The sequence below is a fragment of the Piliocolobus tephrosceles genome, chromosome 13 (genome assembly GCF_002776525.5).
Source record: "Piliocolobus tephrosceles isolate RC106 chromosome 13, ASM277652v3, whole genome shotgun sequence".
Taxonomy (NCBI): domain Eukaryota; kingdom Metazoa; phylum Chordata; class Mammalia; order Primates; family Cercopithecidae; genus Piliocolobus; species Piliocolobus tephrosceles.
The window spans coordinates 61140298-61151500 of record NC_045446.1 but is presented as its reverse complement, the minus strand read 5'-3'; positions in this window follow the sequence as shown (position 1 = coordinate 61151500).

The following is an 11203-nucleotide window of genomic DNA, read 5'->3' as shown; positions in this document are numbered from 1 at the left end:
GCTTCCGATATTATCTCCTCCCCACTATCAAGTCTGTTTCACTACTGAAAATGTGATGGCCTGAGTGATTTTCTTCTTCATAAGGTAATAAAAACAATAAATAACAAGAACAATAATATTTTATTATGCAGTCTACATCCACGATACTATGCCAAGTGTTTGCAATAGGCAGGATAATGGCCCCCAAAGATATCTATGTCTCAATGCCTGGAATCTGTGAATATGTCACCTTACATTGTAAAGGGACTTTGCAGATGTGATTAAAGTCAAATAACTTGAGATAGCGAGATTAGATGGATTAGCTGGGTGGACCCAATATATTCACATGAGTCTTTAAAAGTGGAGAATGAGAGAGATGGCAGCATGAGAAGGATTTGATCCACTGTTGCTGGCTTCGAAGATGCCAGAAGGAGGCCACAAGCCAAGGAATGTGGGAAGCCTCCAGAAGGAGAAAAGAAGAGAATTGATGTTTCCCTATCCCCTCTATAAAGAAATGCAGCCTGGTGATTCCTTGATTTTAGCTCAGTGAGATCCATGTCATCTTTTGACTTACACAACTCTGCAATAATAAATTCGGTAGAAGAATCCATTATTAGTTTGATTTATGTCTTAAACTATGTTTAAAACAAAAGTTAGAGTTTAAATAACTTACTTAGGTTTCTCAGTTATAAATGGCACAACCAGTATTCAAAGCCTGGGCTATCTGACACCCTTTCAGTTTTCAAAACTCAAGTCTTCACATGACCATCCATCCACCACTACTTTCAATTCGAGTCATCTACACCCAAAAGCCTTCATGCATGCTGATGCGCCAAACCGAATGTTAACAGGTTGTCACTTGTGCATGCTTATACCTTGCACATAAAGGTTTTTTATTGTTGTGTTTCCTCACAGTAAATTTCTTGAGACCTTTCAAAACACTTTGCCTACCAAGTTGGGCAAATTCTAGGGCTGTGACTCTTTTCCCATTAGTCTCAGAAACTGTTTTGGAATAGTCACATATTTTTATTCTTATGGTTGAAAGAATGTTACTCTTATAAGAAAAATAAAGTTACTATAGTGGTATCATGTAAATTTTGTGCTAGAGCTTAGTACATGAAAATGAAACTAGTGTGCATACTGGTCAAAGCACCAATACACACACTGGTACACATACTTCAAAATATGGCTCGTGGCTCACGCCTGTAATCCCAGCACTTTGGGAGGCCGAGAGGGGCGGATCACAAGGTCAGGAGATCGAGACCACAGTGAAACCCCGTCTCTACTAAAAATACAAAAAACTAGCTGGGCGAGGTGGCGGGCGCCTGTAGTCCCAGCTACTCGGGAGGCTGAGGCAGGAGAATGGCGTAAACCCGGGAGGCAGAGCTTGCAGTAAGCCGAGATCGCGCCACTGCACTCCAGCCTGGGCGGCAGAGAGAGACTCCATCTCAAAAAAAAAAAATGGCTCTTCTCACTGCCCTATTCTCATGCCAGCCTAGCAGAACAGTAGTTGGTAATTTAATTAAACTTTCTGAAAATTCCAGTTCAATGTTCCTCCATGAAATTACATAGCAACACACCTTATTCGTACATTAATATTAACACCATTGAATCCAGGAAACATATCATAGTCTGTGATGTCATTTGACTTCATATTAATGTTTCTGAAACTTGGTAATCCAAATGGGAAGTACCAAATTGGAGACAGGAAAACTCTGCACTAGGAACTTGAAATAAGTCTGACTTATTGACTGTCAACATTTTACTACAGTAAACAGTAAAATATTCTTGCCTATCAAATCAGCAAATGTTTTTTAAAACACATAATACACAGTGTTGTGTTGCTGTGTTACAGTGGACTAGGCATTGTTTTACAATGTTTGCATGAACTTTCTGGAAGCAGATTTTCCAGTATATTTTATTGTCTTAAAATGTCCATAATATTCCATTTCTAAAACTTTATTGAAAGGAAGATATCAGAAATGCACGTATTTTATGTACAGGAAAATTTATTGCCCCATTATTTACAGTGGTAAAAATATAGATAAAAATTCTCAATGATACAGAATATATAAAGCATTTATACCCAGTCCTGGGATGTTATGCAACCCTTAAAATTTGTGCATATAGCAGCTCAAGTGGATGGTTATGCTTGATCAGGAAATAGAAAAACAAGTTTCAGGGCTAAGACTAGTACAAGGAGCAAACAGTTTAGGATATAAAAGAAACAGAATTTGATACAGGGGCAAGAGGTCAGAGGCAAACTAGGTAATACAAGGTTAATGTACTGAAATTGTAGAAATAAACTTAAAAGAGAACAAACGATAACAACAGCAACAAAAACGGGTTGCTGCATGTTACTGTTTGAATATGTGTCCCATGTTGGAAATTTAATTCCCAAATTCATATCTTGATTAGATATGAAGCCTTTGGGAGATAAGTAGGATTAGATAAGGTCATCATGATGGGACTGGTGGATTTATAACAAGAAAAAGAGATCCGGGCTGACACACATGCCCTTGCCCTTTTGCCATGTGATGCCCTCCACTATGTAATGGCAGCACAAAACCTCTCTCCAGATGCTGGCACCATGCTTTTGAATTTCCTAGCCTCCAGAACTGTGAGCTAAATATACTTCTTTCCTTCACAAATTACCTAGTATTTGGTATTGTGTCAGAGCAAGAGGAAATAGATTAAGACACTATATCAAAAACCATTTTGTTTATACTACTGTTTAGAAAAATTATTAAAACTCCATTATCACCTACTAGCCCTCCACGGTCCGATAAAAGTCTCATTCACGTCTTTTCCTGGATCCAGCCACGTTGGATTTTGCAGTTTTCCTATCCTGTTGATATGGCCAACACTCACCATTCAATTTTGGTGTGTATAGAAATGTCACTCATCCTTACCTCTCCCTGTGAACTTCTGGCGATTCCTAATATTCCTATTTATTCCATTCCTCTCTGCTCCCACTATATCTTGTTGCACATGCCTTCATTATAGTTCTTAATTCATTTATTAAAAGAAATATCGTATGATCTACATATATCTGGTATTGAACAAGATCCTGAGGGTATAACAGTGAACACAACAGATATCACCCCAAATATTACACAGTTTGAAGTCTAGTGGGGGATACAAATAAGTAAATGGGAAATTAAAATACTGTATTATAATTACTCTATAAGTGGTATTCACAGAGATCTTTGCTATTGAAGGACCAATAATGTTAGCATCGCCTGGAAACTTGTTGGAAATGAAAAGAAAATTAGATCTTCTGAATTAGAACCTGCACTTTTGCAAGATACCTAGGGTATTTGTGATGCGCTGGTATAGATCACCTAGGTGCTGGGACAGTTTAGCCTGTGTGATCAAGGGAGGCTAACCAAATGTAATTGATAATATGAGATCTGAGTGAGTGAAAAGGGTTTTGTCAGGGGAGCTAGTAATGAGGGCAGGAGAGTAGAGTAGGGTGAGGGGATGACAGAAGGTTAAGGAAATATTCCAGGCACAGTCAACAGCTGTGGTGTTTCATCTGCTTGGCAGACTGAGGACCAAATTAGGGCACTGCAAAGTAGGGAAACTTAAAAGAAAAATTAAAAAAGGATAAAAAACCCCACAGAATTAAGCTTCCATTAATTTATCCACAATCTGCAAATCAGAAAATCTAGGATAAAAAGCTATTTTAATTTTAATATAAATAAAAAATTAAACTGTTTTGAATTATATTTGAAACAGAGTTTAAGAATCAGTAAACATCATAATACTGCCTCAGAGAATAGAATGAGAGAAGGCTCAGACCTGAGCCAAACCATGCCATGTTTTGGAAACTGAAAATGAGTTCTGTGTGACTGAAGGAGAGAGAGTAGAAATGAATGCTTCTCTACCTAAGGGGGTCGCAAGGCCAGATTTCTGAGGACCTGGGAAGCCAAAGAATTTAAAGCAGGGTAATGTCCTGACCAGATTTGTGTTATAATGGTTGTCTATCTATCTGTCATATATATGAGTTCCTTGAGAGTAGATACTACACCTTTTCATCTCAACATTGGAACACAGTATCTGACACATACTAGACGCTAAATGATAATTTAATAAAATTGCCATTTTAATGAAAACTAGTAGTCATAAATAATAAAAATAAATAATTATAATGATTAATAATACATTTTGATTGAGTGAGTGCAAAGTGTACTGTGCTAAGACCTTTTTATGGACAATACTGGGTTACTTTATTTTACAAAATAGACTTATAAAGCAGTATAACTATTTTCTCCAAACTGAAAGCCAAAAACAGAGGTGATGTAGTTACACAGTTAGCCTAAGGTCACACGATTGGTGACAGAACTGAGCTTTGGACCAAGGTTGTCTGGTTCCAAATACTTTCAGTTGAACCAATGCTATGTTGACTCTTTTTTTTTTGAGATGGAGTCTCGCTCTGTCGCCCAGGCTGGAGTACAGTGGTGCGATCTCGGCTCACCGCAAGCTCCACCTCCCGGGTTCATGCTTTCTCCTGCCTCAGCCTCCTTAGTAGCTGGGACTACAGGTGCCCGCCACCACGCTCGGCTAATTTTTTTGTATTTTTTTTTAGTAGAGATGGGGGTTCACTGTGTTAGCCAGGATGGTCATGATCTATGTTGACTCTTAATGGACAGGTGGGTGTAGGCAAGTGTTTAACATACTTAACTCCTGGGACAGTACAATTAGAATAGACAACCAGTCAAAATGAATATTGATCATTATGCCCTTCTTGTATCCACTGATTGTTAGGCCATGGCTGGTGAATGGTTTAAATGTCTGGAGTTTGCACTAAAAAAGAGCCTGAAGTTCTTCTGTGTCCTATTTTCTGCAGCTGTGTGTAGAAGATCAGCCTGCACATGTGTCTGTGAGCATGAACCAGTGCTCCTCAGACTGGAATTCCTAGCATGGATAGTAAAATTTTCACATTTATTTCCCCGTAACAGCCTGGACATCTGTTTTTGCTTCTGTATCTTGAAAGCTTCTATTTAAATTGTGCATTTTTTTCCCATGGAGTCTCATACATCATGTTGCACATTTATCTGGGACTGTTAAGATTTCCCCCCAACCCGTTGAAGTATTTCGGGGGGAAGATTGTGTTTCGATTAGTCCAGAAGATACCTAAAAAGAGAGCATATTTTCTCAGGTTCTTTGTGAACTTCTGGGAAAAAATGCATCTTTCCAGATTTTTCTAGGGATCTAGCATCTTGTAACATAAGAAGAAGAAAAAAATTAAACAGGTATCTGCTCTGTAGCAACTCTAACGGGAATAGTTTCCACGTCCTCTTCTTCCATATAGCAGGCCTTTGCAAGGTAATGTCCTCTTGATACAGCCTCTTATGCCAAGAAACATGTTTAAATAGTTGTCCTTGAAACTTATCAACCTTCCAAGCTCACCATTAATTGTGAAACACTGTATTAATGAAAAAGCTGGAAGCCATTTATGAGTGTTCACAGCTTAAATAGAAGCTGTCTGTCAAACATGGTTAATTCTCCACCACGGTGGTAAACACACTGGTAGCAGTTGTAGGACAGTTAGAGCAGCCTAGTATCTCTGTAAGCTAGCAAGGGACACACAAGGGACTCATAAAGTTTTGTAGTCTTCCCTTAGTCACTTCCTCTTAAGTTGTCATTTTCTGTGACTATGCACAGGTTAGCAACAACTCCCAGGAAATTCAGGGGAGGGCTTGGGCCCTCAATCAGAAAACCACTGTGCTACCTTCAGTGAATGTAGTAACTCAGCAACCCCTTTCCTATTTGGGTTCCATGTCTTATGATTGCTGTGAAATTGGCAAATGGCAGCTGAGCAAACTCAGCTGTTAATGATCCGTTAACACCACCACTTCTTCTTTACTCTGGCTCTATGCAAAGTGGTCCCACAGCTATTTAGGGTTCAAATTGCTCTTGAATGAGACCTGAAATTGCAGTTCATCTGTAGAATTGTCTTTTGGGGAAGAAAGAGTGAAGACAGATTGAAAATACGTTGCCTTTTACAATTTGTTATTTGGAGCACAAAGGGTTAGCAGAACACAGCTCTATGGAGTTCTCACCTAGGAATTTGTTTTTCTGCTGAGTAAATGACTCTCACCAGGTGACTTCTAGGCTCCTTATAAAGTCTCTTTCTCTCAAATCTGGTAGTTCTCCTATTCCTGAATTTTCTCCCTATGTTTTCTCCTGGCAGAAGAGGACCTCTTTGTCAAGGGGCAGGGCTGATCAGGGGCTGATTCCGCAGCTGTAGTAGTACAGAACCTTTCTGCAAGTTAGTGATGTTGAGACAACTCTCACTTGCTTTACGTTAATAGATTCTCTGCTGTGTGGGATGATCCTTCAAATAGCAGGGGGCAGGATCAAATAACCTCACCTTCCAGACCCCAGAATTCTTCTGCACACAAGGTCAGTGTTGTGGTGCACTGAAGACATTTATAAATAGATCAGGTACTATATAACCTTCAGATAGTATATGAAATCAACACAGAAGTGTTCATAGTAAATTAGTGAGCATGAACTCAGTAGTATATTTTCATATATTATGTCAACTCAAAAATATTGTTGTAGCATTCAAAATAGTTATTCCAAATATAGACTATAGTTATCAGCATGTGTTTGTTCATTCCACAGTAAAAAAAAAAAAAAAAATTAAATAAAGAGTTTGCGAGAGCATGGCATTTGGAGTAAGAACAGAGCTCAATTCCTGAATTTGCCATTGGCTTGTTGGATGATTTTGAGAACGTCATATGGTTCCTCTGAGACTCGATTATCTCATCTTACCCTGCTTTCTCATCCATAAAAGGGAGCTATTAATACCCAATAACGGTGTTGTGATAGTAGTGAATGTGAAGCATTGTCATAAGGGCTATTTTGATGTTCCTGGTAGTCTGGTGACAGGGATGTTTAAGTTATAGGCCCTGTCATGGAAGAATTCTCAGTAGGGGAGAAAGAGACACTTAAAGATATCTGTTTAAGAAGAGTTTAATATTTGCTTGTTAGTTTTAGTGCAGGACAACTCAAGACTGGTTTAAGAATCATAGAATTTTTTTAAAAAGCTATTCTTGGCCGGGCGCGGTGGCTCACACCTGTAATCCCAGCACTTTGGGAGGCTGAGGTGGGTGGATGATGAGGTCAGGAGATCGAGTCCATCCTGGCCAACATGGTGAAACCCTGTCTCTACTAAAATACAAAAAATTAGCTGGGTGTGGTGGTGGGCGCCTGTAGTCCCAGCTACTCAGGAGGCTGAGGCAGGAGAATCGCTTGAACCTGGGAGGAGGAGGTGATTGTGCCATTGTACTCCAGCCTAGAGACAGAGCAAGACTCTGTCTAAAGAAAAAAAAAAAAAAAAAGAAAAAAAAAGCTATTCTTGGACCCATGTTTGCTAATAGAGTTTCCTCTGTTACAAGAATCCTATTATGTTTCCCTTTGATTGTAGGAGTTGAAGAAAGATGCTATGAGCTGTGTGCAGTGGAAAGAGGGACTCAGAGATTCAGTGAAGTAAATTGTTTGGCACTTAGGAGACATTAAATACATGACCACTAATTTTATTAGAAATATAGCTGAGTACTTACTCTGTTGGGTTTTTCTTTTATGTTTTATTTTTGCTGTTTACAATATAGCTATTCTATTTATTTTTATTGTGATAAAATCACACTTGTAATCCAAGCACTTTGGAGGCCAAGGCAGGTGTATTCCTTGAGTTCAATAGTTCAAGACCAGCCTGGGCAACATGGTGAAACCCCATCTCTACAAAAAATTAAAAAAAAATTATCCAGGCGTGATGGTGTGTGCCTGTAGTCTCAGCTACTTTACAGGTACTTTACTTGGCAGGCTGAGGCGGAAGGATCACTGGAGCCTGAAAGTTAGAGGCTGCAGTGAGCAGTGATTGCACCACTGTACTCCAGCCTGGGCAACAGAGCAAGACCCTGTAAAAAAAAAAAAAAAAAGAAAGAAAAGAAAGAAAAGAACACTTAGCATGAGATTTACTCAAACTTTTAATCACACAATACAGTATTGTTAACTATAAGTAAAATGTTGTATATCAGATCTCTGGAACTAATTCTTCTTTAGTAACTGGAACTTTATACCTGTTTAACAGCATCTCCCCCATTTTTCCCTCTCCCTGTGCCTGTTGCAATCACGATTCGACTTTCTGTTTCTATGAGTTTGGCTAAGAGATACTTCCCATATAAGTGGAATCATGAAGTATTTCATTTCAGGTTCATCCGTGTTGTAGCATGTGTCAGAATATTACTGCTTTTAAGGTTGAATAGTATTCTATTACATGCATGTCTTGTGCTTTCTTTATCCATTCATTTGTCGATGGATATTTAGGTTGTTTCCATGTGTTGGCTATTGTGATTAATTCTGCAATGAACATGGAAGTGCAGATATTTCTTTGACTATTTATTTCCTTTGGATATATACTCAGAGTGGATGTGCTGTTTTTCACAGTGGTTGCATGATTTGACATCCTTACCAACTGTGTGCAATAGGTCCAGTTTCTTCTCATTCTTGTCAACACTTGCTATCATTTTTTATAATAAGTATTTTCATAGCTATGAGGTTATATCTTACTGTGATTTTGATGATTTTCATTCGCATTTATGGGATAATTAGAAACGTTGAGCATCTTTTTATATTTGTTGGCCATTTGTATGTTTTCTTTGGAGAAATCTCTATTCAAGTCCTTTCTCTATTTTTTTTTTTTTTTTTTTTTTTTTTTGAGACAGAGTCTCCCTCTCACCCAGGCTGGAGTGCAGTGGGCGATCTGGGCTCACTGCAAGCTCCGCCTCCCGGGTTCAGGCCATTCTCCTGCCTCAGCCTCCGGAGTAGCTGGGGCCACAGGCACTCACCACCATGCCTGGCTAATTTTTTGTATTTTTAGTAGAGACAGGGTTTCACCGTGTTAGCCAGGATGGTCTCGATCTCCTGACCTCGTGATCCGCCCACCTCGGCCTCCCAAAGTGCTGGGATTAGAGGCATGAGCCACCGCGCCTGGCCTTTGTCCATTTTTAAATTGAGTTATTTGTGTTTTTGCTACTGAGTTGTAGGAGTTCCTTATATATTTTGAATATTAACTCCTAATCAGATATATGGTTTGCAAATTGGGCTTATTTACTATAATAAAAAGAACATTAAATTGAGAAGTTGCTTCCTCATTTTTAAAATAAAGAGTGTATGATCTTAAGGTCATTATTTGCTCTCCACTTCAACTGGGAAAATAAATGTTGTTATCACTAGGTTCAAATTTGAGCAAAGTCCTTGTCTCAAAGATAAATATCAGATTATGGAGAAAACTGTTTGTTTTCCTCCTATGTTAAAATAGGTTCTTATGGTTGCATTTAACTTATGATTTGAGGGGGCCACATATCAGAAATCACACATATGTGGAAATATTAAGCACTGGGGTTTATCACTATTTTCAGAAGCAGTTCATTCATTTATTCAACAGATACTTTTAGATGCTGTTGTGCTAGCCATTTTTTCTGGCTCTGAGATCATAGGTCTGAGGAAAAATGGTCCTTGTATTTTCCTGGGAGTCATTTTTACCTTAGTGCCATGCTTCCTCAATTTCGTTAGAGGATGCTTCTTCTGGTCTTTTCTTTAAATACTGCTGTTCCCCAGCCCTCTGTCCTCAGACTTCATTTCCTTTAGATTTATTACCCTACGATATTTGTCACTGATCCTGTGACTTCAACCATAGACATTAGTTTCACAACTCTCAAGCTCCATTATCAGGGCAGGAGTCATTTTCCCTAGGATGTGGAAGTTGGTTCATGTCTCGATTCTTGTATGTAAAGTCACAGGTGAAAAAGTGAAGCTTATCTTCCAACTGAGATCTAAGGGTTGACTCGAAAATCCATATATTTTGTTTTGTCTTGCATTGCCTCTCAATTCAGAATTTCCAGCATATATATATATATTTTAGTGAGAACTCAAAGAGCCTTCCTGTATTGAACATTTTTCCTTCTTCTCAAATACCTAGAGAAATGCTCTCTTGAACGCACTTTCTGTAACCAATTATTCTTACTGATGTCTAAGTTCCTGTCTATTCATTCAGGGGATTGCAATGAAGATAACCAAGTTAACTTACACTCAAATATTTTCTTTCTCAGAGTCATGTACAGACCTTCTTAAAGTAGCAAGTCTGATTCTAATGCACACACTAACACGGTAGGTATTTAAATTTTTTTGAGTAAATACATGCATGAGTGAGTGAAAGGGGAACATAGATATCTTAATAACCAAACATTCTTTCTGTAGATAAAAAACAGTGTCAGAAAACTTAAGACCAGAAGCAATATACAGAAACTTTTTCAATCCTACAGATTTATGGATCTAGGTGAGCAAACACTTAGATATCCAGAGAAAACCTCTTTCCCCCAGCCAATCTGTTCTCAATACCCTTTTGCAGAAATGGAAAATCAAGAAACTTGCTCAGATAAATACTCCAGTTATTATCCATGACTTTCCAATGAGTTCCTTTGCTCTTGTTAAGGTTATTTAAGCCATCTTTTTTTTCAGGCAAAATTTCATTTGAACATAATCAACTTCTCAATTATTACCTGTATAAAGAAACTTTTTTTCTACTATCACCCACTGTGGTCCATTTAGATTTAATTGTTTCTTTCCTGGTATTTAGTTTTATGTATTTGTTTTTTCACTCAGCAGCTGTTGTGTATTTATTTGATCAGGAGTATTTTACTAGAAAATGTTTAATATTATCTTGTCATCTTACTTTCATTGGGTCACATGGACTTATAAACTTTAATGCATCTTAGGGTTTTTGCCTCAGAAACTGAGAAGTGAAGAAAAGCAGGGTGAATTTCCTGTTGTGCTTCTTATGGTTGCCCAGAAATATCCTGTCTGCCCATGTACATACAGTCATAGAACTGAAAATATTTTCTATTATTGAATCTAATCTCCTGTTTTATATGTGTATATATAAATATCCTGAAGCCTAGATTGAGTATAATGGGAATCTTGCTAAAAACCAGGTTTCTTTACACAATTTAGTGTCTGTGTCCTCTCCTAGTTCATTCAAGAACACATCTAAGAAAACAGTAAGTGGCTATGTATTTTCACTGAGGAATAGCACGTGGTTCTCTAGTGATCGTAAATTGTATGGTGTATAGAAGAGAGTGAAAATACTTTTCTTCTCCATTATTACAGGACATGGTTCTTTTCCTTGAAGGCATCTGCTTCTTCACTCATC